This window comes from Danio rerio, chromosome 13, assembly GCF_052040795.2.
Source record: "Danio rerio strain M-AB ecotype USA chromosome 13, GRCz13ab, whole genome shotgun sequence".
Classification (NCBI taxonomy): Eukaryota; Metazoa; Chordata; class Actinopteri; order Cypriniformes; family Danionidae; genus Danio; species Danio rerio.
The window spans coordinates 44,687,788-44,714,287 of NC_141033.1; the positions used below are offsets into that span (position 1 = coordinate 44,687,788).

The 26,500-nt window shown below is 34.5% G+C and overlaps 1 long non-coding RNA gene across 1 annotated transcript in view; it reads right to left on the bottom strand.

Annotated features, from left to right (window-relative positions):
• Positions 1–12,506: 12,506 nt before the first annotated feature.
• Positions 12,507–26,500, bottom strand: part of LOC147841176 (uncharacterized) — an 84,765-nt gene continuing 70,771 nt past the window's right edge. Inside the window, exon 4 of the long non-coding RNA XR_015506345.1 lies at positions 12,507–12,692. This is a non-coding gene — a long non-coding RNA (uncharacterized LOC147841176). The remainder of the gene's footprint in view (positions 12,693–26,500) is intronic.

The window sequence follows — 26,500 nt, forward strand, 5'->3', positions numbered from 1 at the left end:
AAATTACAGAAATTTAATGTAAAATAACGGCCGTTAAATTACAGAAATTTACCGTAAATTAACAGCCAGTAAATTACAGAAATGTAACATAAAATAATGGCCATTAAATTACAGAAATGTAACGTAAAATAATTGTCATTAAATGGCAGAAATGTAACGTAAAATAATGGCCATTAAATTACAGAAATGTAAAGTAAAATAATGGTCATTAAATGGCAGAAATTTAGTATAAAATAACAGCCAGTAAATTACAGAATTTAAATGCCAAACAACAGCCGCTTAATTACAGAAATTTAATGTAAAATAACGGCCGTTAAATTACAAAAAATTTACATAAAATAACAGCCGTTAAATTACAGAAATTTAACGTAAAATAACAGCCAGTAAATTACAGAATTCTAATGCCAAACAACAGCCGCTAAATTACAGAAATTATACAAAAAATAATGGATGTTATTAGCACCCCAGCTGCCGATAAAAAAGTAAAATAAAAGATTTTTTAGTGTATATAGGTTTTAAAATATCAAATTAATTTTAGCAACTTTTTTTAATACAAATATTATAAAGTTAGTGGCTTGTTGTGTTGTTTCTTGTGTGTATGTGGGGTAAGGGTGGGCAGGTTTGTTTTTTGATATCAAACTTATTATGTTATTAAATTAATATTATTATGTTATTAGGTTCATCACTTTATTTTGATTAAAATAATATTAGTTTTTAATTATGTTATTGTAACTAATGTTTTTGTATATAACATTTACAATTGTAAAAATTAAACAGTTATTTAATTTTATTTATATATTTAATATTAATAATATTTATTAATAATAGCAGCCTTGGTTAACATACAGTTGAAGTGAAAACTTTCAGCTCTCATGTGATTTTTTCTTTCCTTTTTTTTTTTATATTTCCCAAATGATGTTTAACAGAGCAAGGAATTTTTCACAGTATTTCCTATAATATTTTTTCTTCTGGAGAAAGTCTAATTTGTTTTATTTCGGCTATAATAAAAGCAGTTTAATTCATTTTTATTTTGAATTATTTTAAGGTCAATATTATTAGCCCCCTTAAGCTATATTTATTTTCGATTGTCTACAGAACAAACTATCATTATACAATGACTTGCCTAATTACCCTAATTAACCTAATTAAGCTTTTAAATGTCACTTTAAGCTGAATACTATTATTGTATAAGCACGATAGTATAAGTAAAATATTATGAGCTGTCATCATGGCAAAGATAAAAGAACAGAAACAGAAATTGGAAAGAAAAATATACAGGGGATCTAATAATTCAGGAGGGCTAGATATTCAGACTTCAACTGTAAGTGGCCTTGTTCAAAAATAAACCAAATTGTCAATAATGCACATGCGTTTGGTTGTATAAAAGCACAAATCATTGTTGCAGTTACAGTACATGACATCCTAAAAGATGTATGCCAATGTCTTTTCTAAACTCCTTTGAGTAATTGAAGCCATGTCTCTTTCTCTGAAAGAAGCAAACATGTCGTCTGCTGAAGAGGGAGTTCTGTTTCCTGCTGCATGCCAGTGGTTAAAGCTTGGCCTACACACCCTCTCTGATATTTCTGTCTCAATCCACGACCAATCACACTTCAGCAGAGGGACACCAGATACACATTTACACATGTAGTCTGAAACCCAGATGATTTACTTCTTGCAATGCAAAGAGGGTTTTTTTGTGTATCCGAGCTGTCCTTTTCTATTACATCTACTGTAAATACTGTATGTCAGGTTCCAAATATGGCAAAACCAACATAAATGTATTGCATTCTAGTTCTGAATAACTTTCATTCATTTTCCATCAACTTAGTCCCTTTATTCATTAAAAGTTGCCAAAGCAGAATGAACCACCAACTATTCCAGCATATGTTTTACACAGCTGATGTCCTTCAAGCTGCAACCCAGTACTGGAAAACATCCATACACACTCATACACTACGGACAATTTAGTGTATTCAATTCATTTTAAGTGCATGTCTTTGGACTATGGGGGAAACCAGAACACTCGGAAGATTGTGAATCACAGTTGAAGACAAAATAATTAGCCCTCCTGTGACATTTCAATTTTATATATATATATATATATATATATATATATATATATATATATATATATATATATATATATATATATATATATATTTCCCAAGTGTTGCTTAATGGAGTTTATTTTTTGTACACATTTTTAAACATAATAGCTTTAATGATTAATTTCTAATAACAAATTTTATTTTGTCTTCGCCATGATCACAGTACATAATATTTTACTATAATATAATATAATACTATTAATTAGGTTAACTAGGCTTAATTTAGAATAATTAGGTAAGTTATTGAATAGCAATTGTTTGTTTTGCAGTCAAGCAAAAAATAGGGCGGGGGGGCTAATAATATTGACCTTAAGATTTAGAGGTGTGAACCTATACTGGTCTCACGGTTCGGTTCGGTTACGATTATCATGCCATCGATTCGGTTCAATTCGATATCTCGGTGCATCAAAGATGCTTTCCATATATAGTGTTATATTTTAGGGGGGAGGCTATAACATGCTGTCTGTATAAACACACAGACACACAGCAGCACACTGTCTCTCATTCAAACACATTCACAAACATAGACAGCATCAAACAAACAAACACACACACGCACACACACACACAAACAAACACACTTAAGCCCTTGCAACAGGGAGAGCTCGCGCTGAGCAGAAAAACTGAAAAAAAAAATGAAAAAAATAAGCACTTTTCCGACGGTCCCTTACTGAGAGCTCCTCTCAGCGCGAGCTCTGCCGGCTAAAGTAAACGCAGACTGCGAGGGCTTAAACGGAGCAGTGCTCGTAATGTCGAGTGAAAAAAAGAAAGACAGCTGTAAAACATAACCAGTTTTGTCTTTCTGTAGGAAACACACTTTAGATCTTTTTAGGGTAAGAGTTTGAGTTATTGCCGTCTATAACTGAATGTGTGTCAGGAAAATCGAAAACAAAACCAACTGAAGCGCGCTCATTTCTGGCGCCCCCCTGGATATACAGCGCCCTAAGCATTTGCCTATGGTGCCTATGCCACGGGCCGGCCCTGAGTTGGCTGAGTGTTGTAAATACCGGCGCTCACCTCCCTCACGACAGAGCGAATAGGAGATAAATGACGTCACTACATAATAACCGTTATGGTTATTACTGAATCGATACCGAATTGTCCGCATCTGCATCGCGGTGCACAGAAGAAACAATTAATTTTGACACCCCTATTAAGATTGTTTTTAAAAGATTTATCCAGCCAAACTAGAGGAAATTACAATTTTGCCCGAAGATGAAATATTGGAAATACTGTGAGGACCCTATCGTGCAGAGCACGTTAGTTATGTGCCTATGTGGGTCCAAATGCTTAGACATTGCTTAATACACACAGGATGTACAGCAACACACAAATATCTTTACATATGAAAAAATTTAAGGATTAAAATGTCACAAAATGATTACTTTCTACATAAATATAAAAACCACTGCCTTCATGCCTTCTTCACCTCAGGGGCTTTTTTTAGTTTATTCATGACAGTCTGCATTAGTATAATATTATTATTAGCAGTGGTATTTATTATATGCATATTTATATTTGTTTTAATAAAAGCAAGTTTAGATTTTACTAAACAGTTTTGAACCATATGTGGCATAAGAATAGGATGTGTGTTCGGATTTAACTTTTTGACCAGAATTTAGAATTAAATTTAAAACAAATCTTTGCGCTAAACAAACGAAACTAAATAGGTTAAAGCTTGTTTTCCTCTGGCTATAATTTTAGCCAATAGGATGCAACAAATGTTTTTCTTCATTTTTTCAAGTGTTCTAAAGGGTATTTGATGGGCTCTGGTGAAAAACAAAACGAAATTAATTCCTTTATTCATTTTTCTTCGGCTTAGTCTATATTTCAGATGTCACCACAGCGGAATGAACCGCCAACTATTCCGGCATATGACACATCTGCAAATAAATTGTCTAAGTTATAACATTCTTAGGCTGACACCGTGGCTCAGTGGTTAGCACTGTTGCCTCACAGCAAGAAGTTTACTGGTTCGAGTCCCGGCTGGATCAGTTGGCATTTCTGTGTGGAGTTTGCATGTTTCCCCCACAGTAGGTGAATTGAATAAACTAAATTGGCCATAGTGTGTGTGTGTGTGTGTGTGTGTGTGTGTGTGTGTGTGTGTGTGTGTGTGTGTGTGTGTGAATGAGTGTGAATGAGTGTGAATGAGTGTGTATGAGTGTTTCCCAGAACTGGGTTGCAGCTGGAAGGGCATCCACTGCGTAAAACATAGAATTGTTGACAATTCAGTCCGCTGTGGCAACCCCTAATGAATATAGGGATAAATACGAAGGAAAAGGAATGAATTTCTTATTTTAAATTTTGAAGACACATACAGTAGTTAAATCAAAACACTGTATTTCTGGCAAATCCAGAGAACCAATAATAATTTAAAACATTTAAAATAAAATTAATAAAGTAATAAAGAAACAGTAATAATGTGAAATACCATTAATAAATTTTAAAATGTAGTTATTTCTGTGATACAAGACACAAAAATGCTGTTTTGGGGACAGCCTAATTGTTTTATATGTTCAATCCACATAAATTTGTAAAAACTAAGAAGTTGACTTAATTCCTTCATGTTGTCCCAACACAAATCGATTGTGTGGAAACCAGCGCTTTTTACTGTGTACCAATCCAAAACTTTCAACATTATTACTCCAGTCTTCAGTGTCACATAATCCTTCAATACATATAAATGCAGCTCAATCCACTTCCATCTTTACAACAACCACATGATTATAAATGCAAAGATTTACATGCAGGGCATTGATGGAATTCTCGCCAGTTCAGCGTTTTGGCAACGAACAGATACAAATTGCTCCAGCAGTGTTGCCCTGCTCTAACAGAGCCACATGGATTTGCACATAGCGGAGCATCTGTTTCCGTTTACATCGAGACTGAACGACGGATCAGACAGTATATGTGCTTCAAACACACGCCAAACAGCTGCAGACGAGACTTGACGCCGTCCAGAACGCCGCTTCCTGATGACGCAACGGATGCAAAACAGAGCAAAAAATGATGAAAATTCCTGAGTAAGCCATAGGAGACGCAGACTCAACCTCTGGGGGGTTTTGTGGGCAGATTTCAAGATATCACTGGTAAGAGCAATCAGCCAGTGCGTCACAAGCTTTCACCCATCCAATCATAAAAGAGCAGCCCAATTGAACAGGATTTTTTCTTTCTGAGAGGCAAGAGCCCACTAAAAGGCCTCAGTAAAGTCCAGTGTTGGGCAAGCTACTTGAAAAATGTAGTGAGCTAAGCTATTAGCTACTCTACTTAAAATTTAGCTTACACTACACTAAAAGCTACCCCCTGGGAAATGTAGCAAGCTAAGCTTAAAGCTACATGGCAAAAGTAGCTTTGCTGCATCTAAGCTATTATAACAATTTTTGTTTTTAAATCGAAGCAACATAAATCCAAGTCAATCATATCTTAGAGGTCAATAAAACTGTCAATGAAACATATGAGGCATAATAGTTCAGTTCAGTTATTTACTGTAAATAATATGCTGTACTAAACAGAAACACATTATAGTATAAAACAGCTAAAACTAAAAATCCAATAAAACCAGGTGTTACACATTTAAAATACTATAGTGATTTATAGTAAAGAGAAATATTTTGACATAAGCATTATGCATATTGTATATGTATTTAAAACTCTTCATTAATAAATTATACTACGTAATGCAGTAATTTATAGTAGTACTAACTATAAATTACTAAAGTATTTTTTGAGCACAGCATCAGAAATTAAGTTATTGCAACTTAACATGTACTTCTCGAGGTATGGTCACGAAAAATCCTGCTTCAGAAATAACCCCTCTCCCTCAGTCATCTTTCCATCAAGCAAGTTTCTCGTTTTAGCCTAATTTGGTTGGCGAGGTCACCGACCAGAGGTGGCACCAAAAAGTTTGTTGTCAACCACCGTAAAACAGGAAGAAGAAATCATCTTGCTCGCTATATGGATTTACTTTTTTCGGCTAGACACCGGCCTCACAGCCCTGTGACTGTCGGTGCCATTACTTATTAATCCGCGGTAAATGTAGCTTTGTGGACGCTACTGCGCTACTTGACTAATAAAATAGCTTCGCTGCTGAAAAGCTATTTGATTTAGAAAGTAGCGACGCTACCGTCAAGCTACTGAGAAATGTACTTGCTACTTGTACTGCCCAACACTGGTAAAGTCTATACAAAAAATAACACGGGAGTGATTAACTGATGACAGGCTTTTCAGTTAGGATTCATTTTGATGGTCTTGTTTAGACAATTTTGTCCCGTTTTCACCTGGTTTTAAAGAATTAGCTCACCCAAAAATTTAAATTCTCTAATTAATTACTCTCCCTGTCGTTTCAACCCCTTGAGACCTTTGCTCATCTTCTGAACATAAATAAAGATATTTTAGATGAAATGCGAGAACTTTCTGATCCACCAATGGTTCTTAGATGTTCAAAGTCTAGAAAAAGGCCCAAAAATTTTCATGTGACTTCATTGGTTAAACTAATTTACATTCATTCATTCATTCATTTTCCTTTGACTTAGTCTCAGACTTGTTAAGGGTCGCCACAGCAGAATGAACCACCAACTATTCCGGCAAATGTTTTATGCAACGGATGCCCTTCCAGCCACAACCTATAATTGGCAAACACCCAGTCTCACATTCACACACAGACTCAGGGTCTAATCACACGATGCTATTCAAACCATGCCCAGGCCCGTTTCCCAGATTGTTTGAAAAGTGTAAGTGCTCAGAATCAGGTTCACTTGAGCGCGGTTCACTTGGGCTTTGGCGCGGAACACTTGTGTGCAAAACATGCGCGAGTCTAAAACTGAAAGCGAGACGTGTTTTATGGGACTGTTTGAAATGGGTTTATTCATCATTCTTACTGTTCAGTGAACGCAAACTGACGTAGTTTATTAAAGACACAAACCCCTCACTGTACTACAGCTGCACCTTCAGCAAACCTCCTAATTCCTGCAGCAACTTTGTATTGTAGTAGAATAAAACATTTTTTACATCAACATTCAAGTACATCAAAGCACATATTTGCAGCGGTACATTTTAATATGCGATACAGTTTACAGACTTGCCGACTGTTTGTAAATTCAAGGCTGCATTTCCTAAATTTCTGGTTAATAATAGCCTATGCATAATCCAGGACTATATAAAAGTTTTAAAATTGCTATTGAAAGCAAAAGTCTAATATGATCAACAGTAGACATTTTGATTGAGTTTTTCACAACATGAACATAATTGAAGTTTAATTTTTTGTTATCTGGCTGTGCCAATTAGGGGCTTAACTTCTGACAAATGGTGGAAACTAATGCGCACAGCATTCACACTGACAAAAGTTTATTGCAAGCAAAAGCAGAGAGAGAGCGTGTGCGCATGAGACCGAGAGTGCGTGAAAGGTGCCTCATATCTGTCTCCACAGTCTGCCACCAACGGCTGATCTCACTTCTTAGTTGAGTTTTAGTTGTGGCACAAAAAAAAATTTCCATCACTGCCACCACAGGACAAATTGTGCATTGCAGCCAAAATTGTTGGTTAGGGGGGCCAGAGTAGAGGTATAATCTGACCATAAAAGTTAGGCCCGATGGGACCCGAGCCCGACAAGTACAATTTGATTGGCATCTTTTTAAAAGGCTGAATCTGTTTATAGCAAGACATTTCTCAAATGTGCACAGGAACACAGCTCTTTTACCTTTTTTCAAGAATGAGTCATTTATGCGTGTTTTAACATTATTAATACACAACAAACGTCAGCTATAGGCCACTTGAAAGTTGAAAAAAATAAATAAAATAAGTCCTCTTTAACAATGTAACATCTCAGCAGTCTAAACAGGCCTAGATACATACACTTAGCCTTTAAATTGGCCAACACACCAACAAGTCTTTCCTAACAAATTAAATTAAAATAAGTTCTAAATTATGATGGGTATTTGGCAAAAACAAAATTAAGATAAAGGCTCTGCGGGATTTGTTTAGCCACTTCTCTTCACAATCTGGCCTTAAAGCGAAGGTAAAGCTGAATATTAAAGGAATAATGCCAGCATTAGCCTATTGACCTTATTCTAAAATGCGGAAGTGCGCCTGTTTTCGCGATTGTCTTAGAACTTTCGTTTCAGTCGCCTATGGGAGAAATGACAAAGAATAATAAACGAATAAACTACTTGCTCTACAAACAAATGTTTGCATGACTATACGGACCAAGTTGAATAATATAACAAGGAAATATCAGTTTACAACATCAATCAGCAAAACGAGCAGTTTTTAATGTTTAAAAATGAATGGAAGTGAATGAGACCGGAAGTCTCGTGCCAAAAAGATTCAAATGGCAGCGCCCGCTCGTCTGCGGAGAATAAGGTCAATATACTCTACATTATGCATTTTCTATTTAAGTAATATTTAGTTATAATTTGAAAATCTTTGACTCACCAAGATTGGGTTATGTTTTTGTGGAGGAACATTATTGAATCCATTGTAAATGGCTTTAGTGCAGTCCTGCGCTCACTGAGAAACACTGAACACGCTTTGCTGCTACAGACCGTGATGCACTAATCTGGCTAATTTAGCAAGATTTGGGTAGGATTGTTTGTTCATCTTCCACCAGCCAAGAACATCCATTTCATTTATGCCAGCGGTTTCAATATAGCGAGTGACCTCGTCATTTTCCCTCTTAGCTTGCTGTACATTGCTGTTTAGCGCTCTACCGAAATTAACAGTGTGAGCGACTGTCGAAATACCTTGGCGGCTAGAATGACCGTTCTTTTAGAACTGTCGGCTGGCCTGACTGCAGTTAAAATTAACTCTTTTTGACCTTTCCGTCATCATTGGTTTCAACATTGCAGGAATAGATTTTAATGATGTAACAAATGATTTGATTACTTTTTCATGCTAATAGAAATGCATCACATGACTGTTCATTTGCTACGCAAGCCCGAGCTGGGCCGACCCTGTCGAAAATGATAGAAATTAAGCCCAAACCCACACCAACCCTTCGGGTCACATCGGAGTCTTTCATGTTCGAGCAAAGATCTTCAGCTCCGGGCCAGAGGGGGGCCCAAGCTTGTTGACACGGTAGAACCACTACTGGTTTTTGGAGCTTTGCATGATTACAGTTTAACCACTGGTGTCCAGAAAACTGATTATTTTATTTTTTTATTATTTTTTTTGTTTCTTTTCCGGACACCTCAAGACCATTACTGTCTTTGAAGGATGAGGAAGCTCTCTGATTTAATCTAATATATCTTCATTTGTGTACAGATAATGAAAGAAGGACTGTGGATTGTGGATTAGAAGCACAAGAGTATTAATAGTGCAGCTGCAATTATTTCACAAAAGATCATTTCTTTTTTTAAGAGTGCAAAAATAGCAACTTTCTGTTGGCCAATGTGGCATGTTCACATGACTAACTTGAACATATTTCACCCTCACGTGAAATTCCCAGTCATGCAGATTCCTATTGAAATGTTTGCATTTTGCAGGGGGGAAAAAAAAATTGCATATGAGTGCACCTTACTGAGCACTTCTGTCCTCGTGTGAATGTATTTATTTTTACAAGATGAATGTTAGCAATGGGCAGATGTGTGAGAGTAAAGTAATGATTTCAAGATTGCGTTTAAAGGGATAGTTCACCTAAAAATCTAAATTCTGTCACCATTTACGGAACAATTGACTGTACCTATCCCTAATAGTAAGGAGAAATAAATAACCATCAACTATTTGGGTATTATCATTTTTCAAAATAGCGTTTTGTTTGATAGAAAGAAGCACTTATAGGTTTGAAGCAAGTGGAGAGTAAGTAAATGACGGAATTTTTCCATTTTCGGGTGAACTATCTCTTTAAGATTCCTGATTAAGTGAAACAGCAAGATGCGGTGAAAAAGATCTGCTCGTATGGTTTGGCTGCGGGTGGACACAGATAAACAGTATGTCAGATTACAGGAATGCAGTTCGTGTTAGACCATAAACATCTGCTCGTCTACTTGTCTGGATCTTCTTTGGTTCATTTTATATTGTCCGGCAAATAAACACCATCTTGCTTTCCACCATGTGAATACAGTTTCCAAATCCTAATAGCTGTTTGGCTTACAGATCAGGAAAACAAATCGTTAAAAGGGTTTTATATCGAACTCAGGGACCCTACTGCTGGTTGTTAAATGAATTGCAGACAGCAATGCATTACTCATGCACATGCATTAAACAAAATAGATTCATTTAAATGGATAGTTCACCCAAACATGACAATTTTCTCACCCTCAAGTGGTTCCAAACCATGAGTTTTATTTTCTGTTGAACAGAAAAGAAAATATTTCGAAGAATGTTGATAATTGGTAGGCATTGACTTTCACAGTAATTAACGCAAACACAATGAATGTCAATGACTACCAGTTTCCAACATTTTTCTGTTGAAGTCAACAGAAGAAAGAAAATTGTACAGATTTGGAACAACCTGAGGGTGAATAAATGATGACCGAACCTTCATTTTTGGGTTAACCGTCCCTTTAATGCCTAGAAAAAAATCATTTCCAGTTTCTTTATTTAGAAGTACATTTGAAAGAGTTTGAAATTGTAGCAATTGACTATACAACTCCACATTGCTGAGATTGTTATTTAGATGAGTATTTAAATATGTGCTGAGCACTTTCCTATCAATAACAAAATAAACACGAAAAAAATGAAAGCAGTGAAAAAACAGCAGCTCAGAAAGCATCTGATCCCCAACAAAATTAAATGTTAGGACAGTTTGATTATAACAATTAGATCCGGCTATATAAGACTATTTGAAAACAGCACTTAATGTCTCTGCCTGGGTTATTTTGAATATTTTTTTTCATATCACTTTGCTGAACGGTTTTAGTTTCTTCAAAGTTTATGGCAGTAACAAAACTAAACAGTCTATGGCAGTAACAAAATTAAATGAAACAAAACACAATGAAATGAAACAAAACAACTAGAAAGTTCTAAAGTAGAAAAAAGCACAACTAAAGTAGATCCAGCCAGGTTTTGACCGCATTACAGTTCCATATAACTATGCTGAATGATTCAGTTAGTCTACGAAAAACAAAAAACTAAACAAAACCTGTATTATTTTAAAAACACTAAGCATTTGTTTCATGTCACAGAACAGAACTGAGGCCTTTGGCGGTAAACGTAACATTCTTTTCATTTTTGCCAGCAAAAACATCCTTCCCATAAAAAAAAAAATCTGTCTACAGGCTTCCTTACATAACCTAATAGGAACTCAAAACAAAACAAAACAAAACCTAAAGTAGATAAAAGTACAACTAAAGTAGATCCAGCCAGCTGTATTACAGTTCCATATCACTACTCTGAATGATTTTGGTTACTTCAGTCTATGACAGTCCAAAAATGTAACAAAACAAAAACCAAAGCAAAACAAAACACCAAAACGAAACAAAACAAAGTAAAGTATAAAAGCACAACTAAAGTAGATCCAGCCAAGTTTTGAATGCATTACAGTTTCATATTACTACGCTGAATGATTTCAGTTACTTCACCGTCTACGATAGTCTCAAAACTAAACTAAACTAAACTAATAGATAAAAGCACAACTAAAGAAGATCCAGCCAGGTTGACCGCATTACAGTTTCATATCACTACACTAAATGATTCAGTTAGTCTACGAAACAAAATAAAAAACAAAAAACTAAAGAAAACCTATATTATTTTGAAAATGATAAGCATGTTTCATGTCACAGAACCGAAGGTTTTTGGCAGTGAGTGAAAATGTAACATTCTTTTCATTTTTCCCAGCAAAAAACATCCTTCCCATAAAAAAAAATCTGCCTACAGGCTTCCTTAAATAACCTACTGTAGGAAGTCGAAACAAAACAACAATTAAAAACAAAATTAATCAAAATGAAATGAAACGAAACGAAACAAAAACTAAAGTAAAAAAAGCACAACTAAAGTAGATCCAAGCAGGTTTTGACCACATTACAGTCCCATATCACAACACTGAATGATTTCAGTAACTTCACAGTCTACGAAACAAAAAACAGACAAAAAATATATATATAATTTTGAAAATGATAAGCATTTGTTTCATGCCACAGAACAGAACTGAGGCTTTTGGCAGTGAACATAAACGTAACAATCTTTTCATTTTTTCCCAGCAAAACATCCTTCCCATAAAAACCAGCCCAAGGGCTTTCTTATATAACCTTGGAAGTCAAGAAAAGCTTTCATTTGTCACACACTGCCAATAAAATTCTTCATACTGTACATTTAAACAAGCCAACACCATTAAAAACAACAAGTGTTTCTACAGTCTCATGACACAAATCCCTTGAGCCACGAATTCAGTGTGTTTGATGAAGACCTTTTACCCTTAAAATGTGTGTGTGTGAATGCCTGAGGGGCCGCGGGCCAGCTACATACCGCAGATACTTGTGTCCTGACTGTATCCTCGGTCACTGAGTGTTTGTTAGGAGCACACGCAAAGCCATTGAGCGCGTGCGGGACAGCTGCTCTGGAGCATGTGGAGTCGAGCTGAACATGCGACCGCACGCAACCACTGGATATTGATGCAACTTCTGCGTCAGCAAAATCAAAACATCACACCATCTGAACCAAAGAGTCACACACAAATGCAGCTCATTAAATATATTTATTCATCGGTCTGTTGAAATTCTTGATTCTGATTGGCTGAAAGGTCTGTAATAAAATTGTTTAATGAACAGGTGGTTCCAGTCATCTTTGACCCGACTGGTCAAATAGATTATCCCTTACACATTTGTTATACATATTATACGTATATCCAAACACATTATATGTATTTGTACTACAAGACTGTTGAATGCTTGATTCCGATTGATTGATGAACATTCTAAGGTGGTGTGCAATTATTTTCAGATAAACGCACAGCTAAAGTAGATCAAGGGCAGGTTGACCGCATTCCAGTTCCATATCCGCTTGTTAAGTGTGACGTCACGCGAAGCGACTTCTGGGTCCAAGCGCTTTATTCAATTGAATAGGGAGACTCATAAAAAGGTAATAATAAACGTTTACAAAGTGATTTAATAATTTAGAAAATCATGATCGCAATATGTTTGTCCATGCCTATATCCAATGGCTAGAAAGTTATTAATTTTTTTATAAATCGTAAAAATGTTGGTATTTGTTATGCAGCAAACCCAGAGATTGTTGTGTACACTATGACTTTATGTAAAATTAACTTTAATGTGGAATAGGAATAAAAAGTGATCATAAACGAATGATTTTTCAACTCAAATGAATGGCAGCTTGGACCCGGAAACAGTATCACATACGTCACCAACACGTCACCACTTAAAAGCGGATATTCAGAATGATTTAAGTTACTTCACAGTCTATGATAATAACAAAACAAAACAAAACAAAACAAAACAAAACAAGCAGATCCAGGCAGGTTTTGACCACATTACATTTCCATATCACAACGCAGAATGATTTCAGTTACTTCACAGTCTACGACAAAAAAATAAATAAATAAAATAAATAAATAAATAAATAAAAAGATAAAAGAACAACTAAAGTAGATGCCTGCAGGTTTTGACCACATTACACTTCCATATTACTACGCTGAATGATTTTAGTTACTTCACAGTATATGACAAAACAAAACAAAACAAAACAACTAAAGTAGATAAAAGCACAACTAATGTAGATGCAGGCAGGTTTTGACCGCATTACACTTCCATATTACTACGCTAAATGATTCACTTCACCGTCTACAACAGTCAAAAAACCACAAAACAGAAACAAAACAAAACAAAAAGATGAGATGAGATGGGGTCCAATGGGATGGGACAGGATGATAGGATAAGATGAAATCCCAACTTATTTTGGAATGTGTTGCAAGAACCAAAAAATGTACTTTTTAAATTTGCGTTTTCCATACAGCCTTAGCTTTTTCTGATTTGGGGTTGTAAGCCAGGTTTTGACTGAATGAACGTTATGCTGATTTCAGTTACTTCTCAATCAATGTAAAGCGAAACAAAACGCACAACTAAAGTAGGTAAAAGCAAAACTAAAGGAGTTCCAGCCAGGTTTGGACCACATTACAGTTCTATATCACTCAAAACAAAACAACTAAAGTCGAGAAAAGCACAACTAAAGTAGATCCATGCAGGTTTGACCGCATTACATTTCCATTTAACTACGCTGAATGATTTCTGTAACTTAAATGTCTACGACAGTCCAAAAACAAAACAAAACAAATCAAAAACAAACCAAACAAAACAAAACAAAACAAAACAAAAATAAACCAAACAAAACAAAACAGAACAAAGATGAGATGGGGTCTCATCATATGGGATAGGGTTGATGGAATAAGATAACTTATTTTGGAAGGTGTTGCAAGAACCAAAATTGGATTAAAAAAAAAGCAATAAAAATCATGATGACACATTAAAAAATGGTTGTTGTATTGTCTGCAGTGAAATACAGGTAAATTTAGAAATCGCTACTTTTTTTAATTGCATTTTTCATACTGTCTCAACTTTTTCTGATTTGGGGTTGTAGATAAAAGCACAACTAAAGCAATTCTAGCTAGGTTTTGACCGCATTATACTGAATGAACGTTACACTGAATGATTTCAGTTACTTCACAGTCTACGAAACACCACACAAAACAACACAACACAAAACAAAACATGACACTAAACTTAATGCACAACTAAACAAAAACAAAAAAATGCGCAACTAAAGTAGATACAGGCAAGTTTTTACTACACTATATGATTGCAATTACTTCACAGTTTACCGCAGTCAAAAATTCACGAAACAAAACATGAAACAGAAATGAAACAGAAAAAAAAAACACGAAAGTTGTTGATCGAATTACAGTTAAATATCACTATGCTGAATGATTTCAATTACTTCACAGTCTACAAAACAAACAAAAAGATTCACAACTAAAGTGGATAAAGCAAACAAAAAGAGATCCAGCCAGGTTTTGACCGCATTACAGTTTCATATCACTACGCTGAATGATTTCAGCTACTTCACAGTACAGAAACAAAACAAAACTGAGAGTAACAGAAGCAAAAACTACTAACCAATGAGTTTACTCACTTTTTTAAAAAAAAAAGTTACTAATCGCTTTTAACTTTTCAGTTGTTCTTTATACTAATATGACAGTCACAAAACGAAACAAAAACCAAAACAAAACAAAAGTCTTTGGATGAGACTGATATGAAAATAGTTCTACACACAGGAGCTGTTTCAGGACAAAAACCAAGGAGTTTATTGACTTTTTAAAAACAAAAGTAACAAATCGCTCTTTACTGTGCATGTCTGATGACTAAATTTATTAGTTTTTCATACCGGTATGGTGAGACCATTAAAGCACTGCCAGCAAAACAGATTTATTACCTTATTCACCAAAAGCCTGAATGAAAAATGATGGGAGAGAGTTTCTACAGTTCTTCAACTGAAATAGCACATAGTTTGGCATATTGCCCCAAAATCGTGAGGAAAGTAAATAAATATGCCTGGCCAGGACTTCATTAACATTCCTTGACTGTTTGTAAAAGTTATCAAGTGTTTTAAAAGATTATCATACAGCCGTCACCCCACACATTGACCAATGGACTAGTCATAAGAGGAAAGTACAGAAGCACCAGAACGATTTGTATTGAGAAAATGTGTGTTTTTGGGTGAAGTACACATTTAAAAATGAAAAGCAAATAATAATAAAAAATATTATAATAATAGTAAGTATTATTATTATTATTTATTTATTCATTCGTTCTCCTTCGTCTTAGTCCCTTTATTCATCAGGGGTTGCCAAAGTGGAATGAACCACTAACTTATCCAGCATAAGTTTTACACAGCGGATGCCCTCCCAGCTGCAACCCAGTACTTGGAAACATCCATACACACCCAATCACACATACACTACACTACGCCAATTTATTTAATTCACCTACGGCACATGTCTTTGGACTGTGGGGGAAACCGGAGCACTCGGAGAAAACCCTCACCAACTAGGGGAGAACATGCAAACTCCACACAAGAAATGCCAACGGACCCAGCCGGGAGTCGAACCAGTACAATAAAACATTAATGTAAACAAATAATACTTTATTTTAAAGTTACTAATGATTTATGCATGTTTATTTATAGCAGAAAAAAATCATTTGACTTGTAGGAAACCTTTAAGGAGTGTTGACAGGGATTTGAATAATCACTCTGGAAATTCTAAGAGCTTTAATGTACGTTTCAAAATCAGTTGGATGGGAGTTTTCTGATGGTCATCTGTTCCTCTGGAATTTTATTTACTGACTAAACTGATAAAGAGTGACTTTCCGGATATTCTGAAGGGAGTGACATGCTGTTTCCCTATGGGACTGAGAAAAAAAAAGACTTGTGGAATTTACAGATAAGGATGGCAAAATAATTATGGGAAACTAATTATCCATCTCAGCATACAAACACAATCCTAAAGCACCCTAAAATCGGTCTTACATTTGTGATAGAACATAGACTAAAGTTCATGTGATACATTTAAAAAAATGAAGGATAAGTAGTCAGAGTAAATGTTTTACCCAAACATATGTGCAATCCCATGCCCTCTGACCATAACCTGATCCCAGACCAGATCTAATGAAAACCAGACGCACCTGTGGGTCATTAATATGCAATACGTTTCACATGTGTCTTTCATATACGTCACACATATTTAGGATAATATATTAGACAGATTTTAAATATTTTCATTATTTTTGTATGAGATGATTGTTGGAAAAACAGAAGAGTTTCTTTTTTTTCCTATTCTCTATTACAAACTATGTCCAAACAAAATATATGTAAAAATATGTAATGTGTTTTGTGATTCACAAGCGTTTTCCATATATTCACGGTTGTGAATGGCATTTTTGGAGCTTCATCTCTGCTTTATCAACTTTTAATGTTGAAAAGTCCTCTCTACAGTTTAACAAAGGGACTTTTACTGACAATTTAATAGTTTAAAATAATATAATGTATAAGAAATAATATAAAGAAAAATATGTCTGTAAAATATACAATTACAAAATGTAATTACAAGGCTTTTGTACTGTAATATACAACCCTAATCTAGACAATGTATCAGTTAAATCTATTAAAAATATTAATAAAAAGTCACTTTTTCAAACTTTTCAAGGTAAAAAGTTGTTGGAAGAGAGATCAAGGTCCCACAATGCAGTTCAAAAGTAATATATATATATATATATATATATATATATATATATATATATATATATATATATATATATATATATATATATATATATATATATATATATATATATATATAAACTAGAAAATATAAATTAAATAATATGGAAAACTGCTAAGTTAGCTACGTTTTACAGTTTAATATTCTTTTAATTATATTGTTTTAATATTCTCATGTATACCGTTTACACTGAATTTATCTCTACTCAATTTTATCTTCCATTTAGTCTATTTAAATGTTTTTCTAAAAATATTAGTTGGCTTGTGTCACTAAAACATTGTTTTTTTAAACTATTTTCTAAAAGAAATGTGAATACTATGAAAACATTTAATTCATTCATTCATTTTCTGTTGGCTTGGTCCCTTTTTTAATCAGGGGTAGCCACAGTGCAATGAACCGCCTCACACATTCTCACATTCACATAAACACTCATACACTACGGCAAATCTTGTTTCACCTACACCATATGTCTTTGGACTGTGGGGTAAACCGTAGCACCCGGAGAAAACCCACACCAACACGGGGAGAACATGTAAACTCCACACAGAAATGCCAACTGACCCAGCCGGGATTTGAACCAGGGACCTTTTTGCTGTGAGGTGACAGTGCTAACCACTGAGCCACCTATGAAAACATTTTTTAAACTTTTACTTTAGCAGTAGTTTTATTTAGTTTAATTATCATGTGAATTACTTACTGTATATCATATAAATTATTCAAATATAATCAGGTTTGCATGTACAGTTTGAGCACTATGTTTAAAATGTATGATTTACAAATTGACCAGCATCTATTGTGTCTGTGAGTTTGTGAATTTGTATGCTTTTAACATAGTCCATATAATCAGTCTTAAGTAGCTCCCAGCTGTGTGTGTTTGTAATCAATGAAAAACCGGGACAGGTGTGTTTGTGTGGTGCCTGAAGGGAGTTGTAGTTATGGTGGCAAAATTGTAGTCAGAGTTAAAGTGATTTTTTTTTAAACGTTTACTTTAGCAGTAGTTTGATTTAGTTTAATTATTATGTGAATTACTTATTGTATATCATGTAAATTATTGAAATATAATCAGGTTTGCATGTACAGTTTGAGCACTATGTTTAAAATGTATGATTTTCAATTGACCAGCATTGAATCAACCTTAAAGAGGACCTATTATACCCCCTTTCTTCAAAATTTTACAGAAGTCTCTGACATTCCTAGAGTGTGTATGTGAAATTTACCCTTTTAGGCTGTGATGCAAATTGTGTCATATTGGGGACTGTGGCTTTAAATTCAAATGAGATTGTGCTCTTCTGAAAAGAGGGCGAAGCTACAAACGCCTATGTGTCTGCATAGTAGCTGCTTCTCGCTCAGGGCTGTTTATACTAATGAGGGAGAGATAGTCACAAATGGGCGGGGCTTTCCCCCTCTGATGACATGTACAAAGAGAGAATGTCAATCAAATTGTTTCTGCAGACTGTTTTTATCAAGTGTGATTATAAAAAACACAATTAATTACTTATTACCATTAGAGGCTGGCTAAATTCACACACTAATGCCACACAACTGTGTTTAAACCACTTATAAAAGTGAGTTTTGCATAATAGGTCCACTTTAATATCAATAGTAGTGCTAGCAATGACAAGACTTTCAATTTTGTAAAACTAAAATATGATTGAGAAAAACTGAGACGACTTTATGCCAATGAATGTGAACTTTTTTTTTTTTTTTTTTGAGTAGAAGCATCAGAAAAATATACAAATATAAAAGAAATTTAAATAAAAGTAAATAGCAAAGCAATTTTTGTGTTTGTGTGTTCTGCAGCTGCCTAAAACTATAAAACTGACCGATGGACAACACATTCATAGAAATTCACATAATAGTAAATAAAAGCAACTCAACAGAGTGTCGAAACATTGTATGCTGTAACTGCAGGACGCTGGACAAAAGAGTTGAGGATCCATGTGCATTTCTTTATTTGCAAGATTAGTCAGACAGGCAACTGTTCAAACAGGGGCAAAACAGAAGCATAAAGGTAATCCAAGATGGTAGTCAAAAAATAGGGGAGTTGCCGGTACAGGTGGTAAAGTATCAATAACGGAAAACCAGGCAAAGATCAAACTCAAAAAACTAGACCGGATAACACTTCGTAATGTTACAAAATAAAACCGAACAGTATAACAAGGCTCAGTGTAACCCCGCCGGTCCTAAACCATCCAACCCGTTCTGAACTGGTATCGAACCAGCAACCTTCCGCATGGGAGTCGGTTGCTCTACCAAGGTGGTCAAAGACCATAGCCTCTAACATCTGTCGGTAGAGCACCTTTAGAGGAAAGTAGATTGAGGTTTACCTGCACAGCACTCACTGGCTGGCCTCCACTACATCAGCCATGTCTGTGAGTGTGTGTATGCCGTTTATATAGTCTATGTAATCAGTCTTGAGTAGCTCCCAGCTGTGTGTGTTTGTAATCAATGAAAAATTGGGACAGATGTGTGTGTGCGGTACTTCCAGGGAGTTGTAGTTCATATGGTGGCAGAATTGTAGTCAGAGTTAAAGTGAATGTTCTCCAGCGATCTATGAGAGCTAGATTGCTGGTGATCGTGACACATACACATGATCCTAAATGAAATAAATAAACTAGTATTTTCAACGCAACCTCACAGCAATTTGTAACTTTTTGATTTAGAGATTTAGTAATCCATATTAATTTGTACAATTTTATTCATACATTTAATCAGGGCTAGGTTTAGGGGTGTGGTTAGGGGTGGTCAAAGGGTTTAAACAAAGGTTTCAAAGGTCATAATTCTGAAAGTCTGTTTAAAATAAAAATATATTTGTGTTACAGGTTCAAGAGGCACCACATCACAGGAATGACCTCATAATACAAGACAAAGCAAAAAATAAATGAAAGACACGTGTGGCCACTAAAACTCCGACCAAATGCTTTTACATACTTCAGAAACCTCCACTATACAATACACCCACCATATTTATTATTCACCCAGTCAAGAATGTGACCTGTGTAGATACCATCTGTATTTATTTACATTTAACATATATATCCCAACTCTTTATTCTGAAGTACAATGCTGAGTCCTCCTCTGGCAGAAGTGCATTCTGGGAGTTGACTGTAGCCTTTAATCAGCTTGACTCCCACACTGTGACCACACGCGCCCTGTAATAAACTCTGACTGCGCTGCTATTCTCAAGGAATAAATAGATGCGCTCTGGGCTTGTTCTTTCTGGATGGTTGTTTTTTTGTTCACCACACCACAATCTGATTGGCTACTGGAGTTCTTTTGGGAGTCCTTCATTAACCTCCATTATTGGAAGAGGAAGTGTCTGCATTGTTATTTTTATTTTAAAAGCATTTAATTGAGGGTTTTAGGTTTTTTCAGGGGTTTAAAGATATTTTGAGAAACTAACAGTTACTAAATGAAGAATCGAATTGCTGTGAGTGTTTTTTTTTCCAACATTATCACTTTTTATGAGATGTAATGTATATTTTCATGAGCTTGTTTTTAAAAAATAAAATAATAAAAAATAAAATATATTAAAATAGTACAAATTTATAAAACAAAACTATCAGTTTGTTTGAGATGTATACAGGATAATTTGTAATCATATAATTTTTTTAATTAAGAATTTAATTACTGTGGAAATAAGTTAAAATAAATAATTTTTTTTGAATAAAACTTACATTTTTTTTAATTATACATTTTAAATTTAATTGCCAATCCAAAAAAATAGCAAAATCCAATTAAATAAAGTTAAATAAATTTTTTTTTTAATTTAGTTAAATTTAGATTTTTTTGTTCAAGTTTTGTTGTCAATTGTTGTCAGTTTGTTTCTGATGTATTCTTCACAACAGAAATTTAAAAATGTATAATTGAATTGCTGTGAGAAAGCTTTAATTTCAACTCTCACTTTTCATAAAATTTTAATGTATATTTAATTTTTTTTTCCCCAAAAAATACAATTCAATTTGATTAAATTAGGTGACGCAGTAGGTAGTGCTGTCGCCTAACAGCAAGAAGGTTGCTGGTTCGAACCTCGGCTGGGTCAGTTGGCATTTCTGTGTGGAGTTTGCATGTTCTCCATGCGTTCATGTGGGTTCCCTCCAGGTGCTCCAGTTTCCCCTACAGTCCAAAGACATGCGGTATAGGAGAATTGAGTAAGCTAAATTATCCATAGTTATGTGTGTGAATGAGTGTGTATGGATGTTTCCTAGAAATGGGTTGCAGCTGGAAGTGCATCTGCTGCGTAAAACATGTGCTGGATAAGTTGGCGGTCCATTCCGCTGTGGCGACCCCGGATTAATAAAGGGACTAAGCCAAAAATGTAATTAAATTTAATTTAAACCAATCAAAATCCAATCCAATCAAATTTGATCAAATCAAATTTAATTTAATTAAATTTTTAACATTTTGTTTCAGTAATTCAAATTCAGTAGTTTTGGTTTTTTTTTTTGTAAAATTGTTTATCTCTGATGTATTCTTCCCGATAAAATGAATTAACTTAGTGTGAGAATGTTTTAATTTCAACTATTACAAGATTTTATTATATGTTTTATAAGCTTTATTTAAAAATTAAATCAAATTAAATAAAAAAAAATAATTGTTTTTTTTTTGTCAGCTTGTTTCTGATGCATTCTGTAAAAAAAAAAATGTTTATACAGTGCAATTCTAAAGAATTTGATTCTGTCAAACTTGCAAGATACAATTTTAAAACTGTTTAAACTTTTCCACTAAATTCTATAAACCGTTTAGAAAACGGCTGAAATTTTGTATTACTAGCACTTCTTAAGATGTATTGCCCCTTTATGATGATTACTTCACTCACAGTAACAGTTTGTATTTTCTACTAGATATGATGAATAAATTATTTGAATAAATTATTTTTAATGCTAAAATATTGAATATGAATGAATGAACATCTATATATTTATAGTGCTATTCAATTGAATTTGTTCATGTTTGAATTTAATTAGAAAACTTCTTAGTGAAAATATAGTGAAAATATGATTTAGCATCTGATTAAAGTTTTATGACAGCACTGCCAAAATTTTTAATTCAAGTCTCTTGGTGATTTTTATTTCTTGATTTATTAATCTATATTTAATTTTAGCATGAAGCAGCTTATGTTCCACCAAAGAAAAACCGGTCTAAAACAACAGGATGACGAATAAAAGATTATGAAATGTTCATTTAAGGATGAACTCTGCCTTTAAGGCAAGCAGAACCTCATGAGTTTGGAGGTGATCAGCCTTCAGGGATGAATGTGTAAACAGTGAAAGTGGGAGGCTGAGAACATTTTGTACATGAGCCGAATGAAAGAAATGTTTCACGATTGTGCAAGCCTACAATAAATCTTGTCTTCAATAAGTTCTTTCAACAAAGGTCTTAAAGCTAATAATCACATATTTCTTATTTGCTTTTTCCCTGTTGTTCCCTCAAATGTAAAGATGCCAAATGTCAGTGGGAGATGTGATGATAAGACACTGACATAAAATATTCACACAAATTTATAAAAATCACTTGCCGAGCCACTTGGTAAGAAACATTATGCAACTGCACACATACAGTAGAATTCTTTCATTACAACAGAAATGAGATTTAGTATTGTAATGAACAGTGTTGGCGGTGACGCGTTATAGGTAACACATTATAAGTAAAGCACATTATGTGATAATATTACTTTTCTAAATTAACCAGTGAGGCATTTAAAAAATAAGTTATATTATTTGAGTTACTTTAAAAAAATGTAATGCGAGTTACTTTTTACCTTGCTTAATATTTTAAAAAAAAATACATTGCGGAATCAAAATGTCCTTGGTCAGGTGGAATCACACACTCATTGAGAGAGGGTGCTGTGAGGGAATAGACAGTCAGCTCACACTCATCATTATCATCAGGTCTCCTTTTTCACAGCAGATGAGTCAGCGTACTGTTCTAGTAACTGAATAACTCAGAATGTTGGTTTTTTTAGAGTCAGAGGGGTATCCCGTATGTTAAAAAGTAAGTAATTAAGTACTTACTGAAAACACAAACCATTTCATGACACTCCGTTCTATTAGTTCCAGTTCACTTAGAAGATCCAATCGATTAATTCGAGAAACGCTCGTCATCACTACAGACAGTCAGAAACAGAAACAATGACAGGCTGGAGACTTACATTTTTGCCATGGATTCTTGTTATTTTGAACTCATCGAAGAAAAGAAGTGGATTGTCATTAAGTGTAGATTTTCTGTATGTAAAACTCTTGACAACTGCAAGAAACATGACATCGAAAAAATAAAAATAAAAACTGGATGCAAAGCACTAAACCTGCACTTCACCTTCAGCTATGATTGACATTAATTCACGTTCTCCAGGTAAAATAATTAATTCGACTCAACTCAAAAAAAAAAAAAAAAAAATTATTGTTGGGGAGATGCAGCCACTGTCTACTGTACAAGCGACTACTGTTTTGTAATATAGTAAGATGTTTTCTCTTTTGGCAAACGATTTACACATTTGTTAAGGCCACGAGAAGCAGTTTATTCAGTGTATAAAGCTCAAAGATTTATTTTTTAATTAGGTATGTTTTTTTATCGTCTTGCTGTTCATTTTGTCATTAATCATTTTAAAGGTTTAAAATCTGTTTTTGCCTTGATGTAAATTATTTCATGTTAATACTCTTAAGCTTTATTGCAATCTTTATCTTAATGTACAGTGAATTTACTTAAATAATAACACAAAACATTCAAAGTAGCAAGCATGACTTAACATGCTGTCATTAATCTGTTTATGCAGCAAGTAAAGCTCTGGGCTCAGAAAGTTCCCAAAATATATACATATTTATATATCCTAGATTTTTTAAAGGAAAATGAAGGTGTAGGTTATAGAGGTGGTTGTTAAATGCAGAGCTTTTCTTTAAAAAAGGTTGCAAGCTCTGAAAGGCACATATCGTAACTCAAAAGTAACTCAAAAAGTATTGTAATGTATTACTTTCCATAAAGAGTTGGAATATTGTAATGCATTAAAAGTAACTTTTCCCAAAACTGATTATGTATAATGTTTATGGATTTGTTCTGGATGGTTTTAGTTTATAGCTGGAAATGGTGTTTGATTGCCCTTCATAGTAGGTTTAAACTTGGCTGGGGTTTATCAAGATACATCTAAAATCAGCACTACAAATATAGACAGCACAGAAAACATTGTAAACCTAATATTCGTGGTCTGCTGCTCTTTTTTTCTCTTAGAGAGAAAAATTTTAAACTTGAGACCCAAACAGATCCTCAAACCTCAAACAGTCCCTTACTCGCATTTCAGTTCTTCACGAGGTTTTCAAAAGGTCAGGAAATTAAACAGAATGTGTGATGTAACTGGATGGAAATGCAGAAATTCAAAATTCATTAAAAGTAAATGAGATGGACAGTTTTATAAATATTTGCTTTTGATTAGTTAGAGGAATGAGAAAGAGAGGGATCAGTGTTTAGTGCTTCAGAATCACAGGATTCAACGCACAAGACAATCTTCACACAGTTTATTTAAAAAGCCAAGTTTCTCTAGCAACATTTATTTACACATTTGTTTCTGACATGAATGTATTTTACATTTTCAAAAGTTCTTCAACAAAGTAAGTGTTTAAGTTTTTATGCAGTTCTACTCCTAAAAAAACTCAAAAGTTTTCACAGCAATGCATATAGAAGAGCCATTTTTGGTTCCACAAAGAACCCCAGATTATAATTCCACACTATAAATAACTCTGGAGAATTAATTTCTTCTGAATTTTAAATAAATATAAATAAAAACATGCCATGTTTGTAGAGATTTATATCCATTTTTACACAACACCAACGTTTTAACGATTTCTTACAAAATATAAGAAATCAATATTAGGTGGAATGACCCAGGTTTCCCAATCACAACACATGAAAAAAATATTCTGACCAAAGTAAATAAATAAAATGCTCTAAATGAAAACTGTTTTATTTGAACTTTTGAGAAAAAGTCAAGTGTTATAGAATAAAACAAATATTAACATTGGGTCAAATCCATAGCTAAAGCTGGGTTTACAGCTAACACGGAGCACTGCATCACTCGCTCTAATTTTACCAAAGGGGTGTTTTTTCCATAACAAACATTTTCTATCCTGATCTCACAAGGAAACAACTATTTTATGTATTGTCAGAAAAGTGGCTACTGCATACGAATTTGTGATTTCATTCATATGAAAACATCAGCCTGATCTGATGAGGAAATATTCAGTAAGTATTTTACATTTTGACAGCTTAGTGGCTAATTCATACGAGTTCAGTCCTACGAAAATGTACGATTTTAAAAGGAGGTGTGGCACCCAACTCCACCCCTAAACCCAACCGTCATTGGGGGAAAACCAAAGCATACTAAATTGTACGAATGAGATCATACGAATTCATAAGAATAAGCCACTAAATCAAAAAGTTACAAATTGTCATGGGATTGTGTTGGAAATAACTCTCCCGGATATGGAAAAGACAGTGAATGTGGACTCAGAGAACAATACATGTATAACTTTGCCCACATCCGAGAGAGCTATGGTGTGGAGAAGCCCCAAAGAAGCGTAGCAGCCAGTCTGTTGCATGCCCAAAGTGATGCATGGAAGTGGATTAGTGATGTTTGGGCTGCAGTGTCATGCCATTCCCTAGGCCCAATACTTATGCTAGATCTGTGCATCATTGCCAAGGACAATCAAACCATTCTGGGGAACTATGTGCACCCAGTGGTTCAAACGTTGTATCCTGAAAGCAGTGTTATGTATCAGGATGATAAAGTACCAATGCACACATCAATAGTGACAGAGTGGTTTGAACATGAATGTGAAGTTGAACATTTCCCATGGCATGGCCTGCACAGTGCCCAGGTCTAAATATTATTGAGCCATCTTAGGATGTTTTGGAGGAGCGAGTAAAAGCATATGATTTTTAAAAGAAGGTGTGCCCCAAAACCCCACCAATAAACCCTACCTCTAATTGGGGGAAAAACAAATTGAGAAACGTTAGTTTCAATTGTGCCAGCAGCGAAAATTTTGGGCTGCAAACGTAAAACATATATTGTTCTCTGATGGGTCCACATTCATTGTCTTTCCCATATCTGTGAAAGTTATGGTGTGGAGAAGCCCCAAAGAAGCGTACCAGCTAGTCTGTTGCATGCCCCAAGTGAAGCATGGCA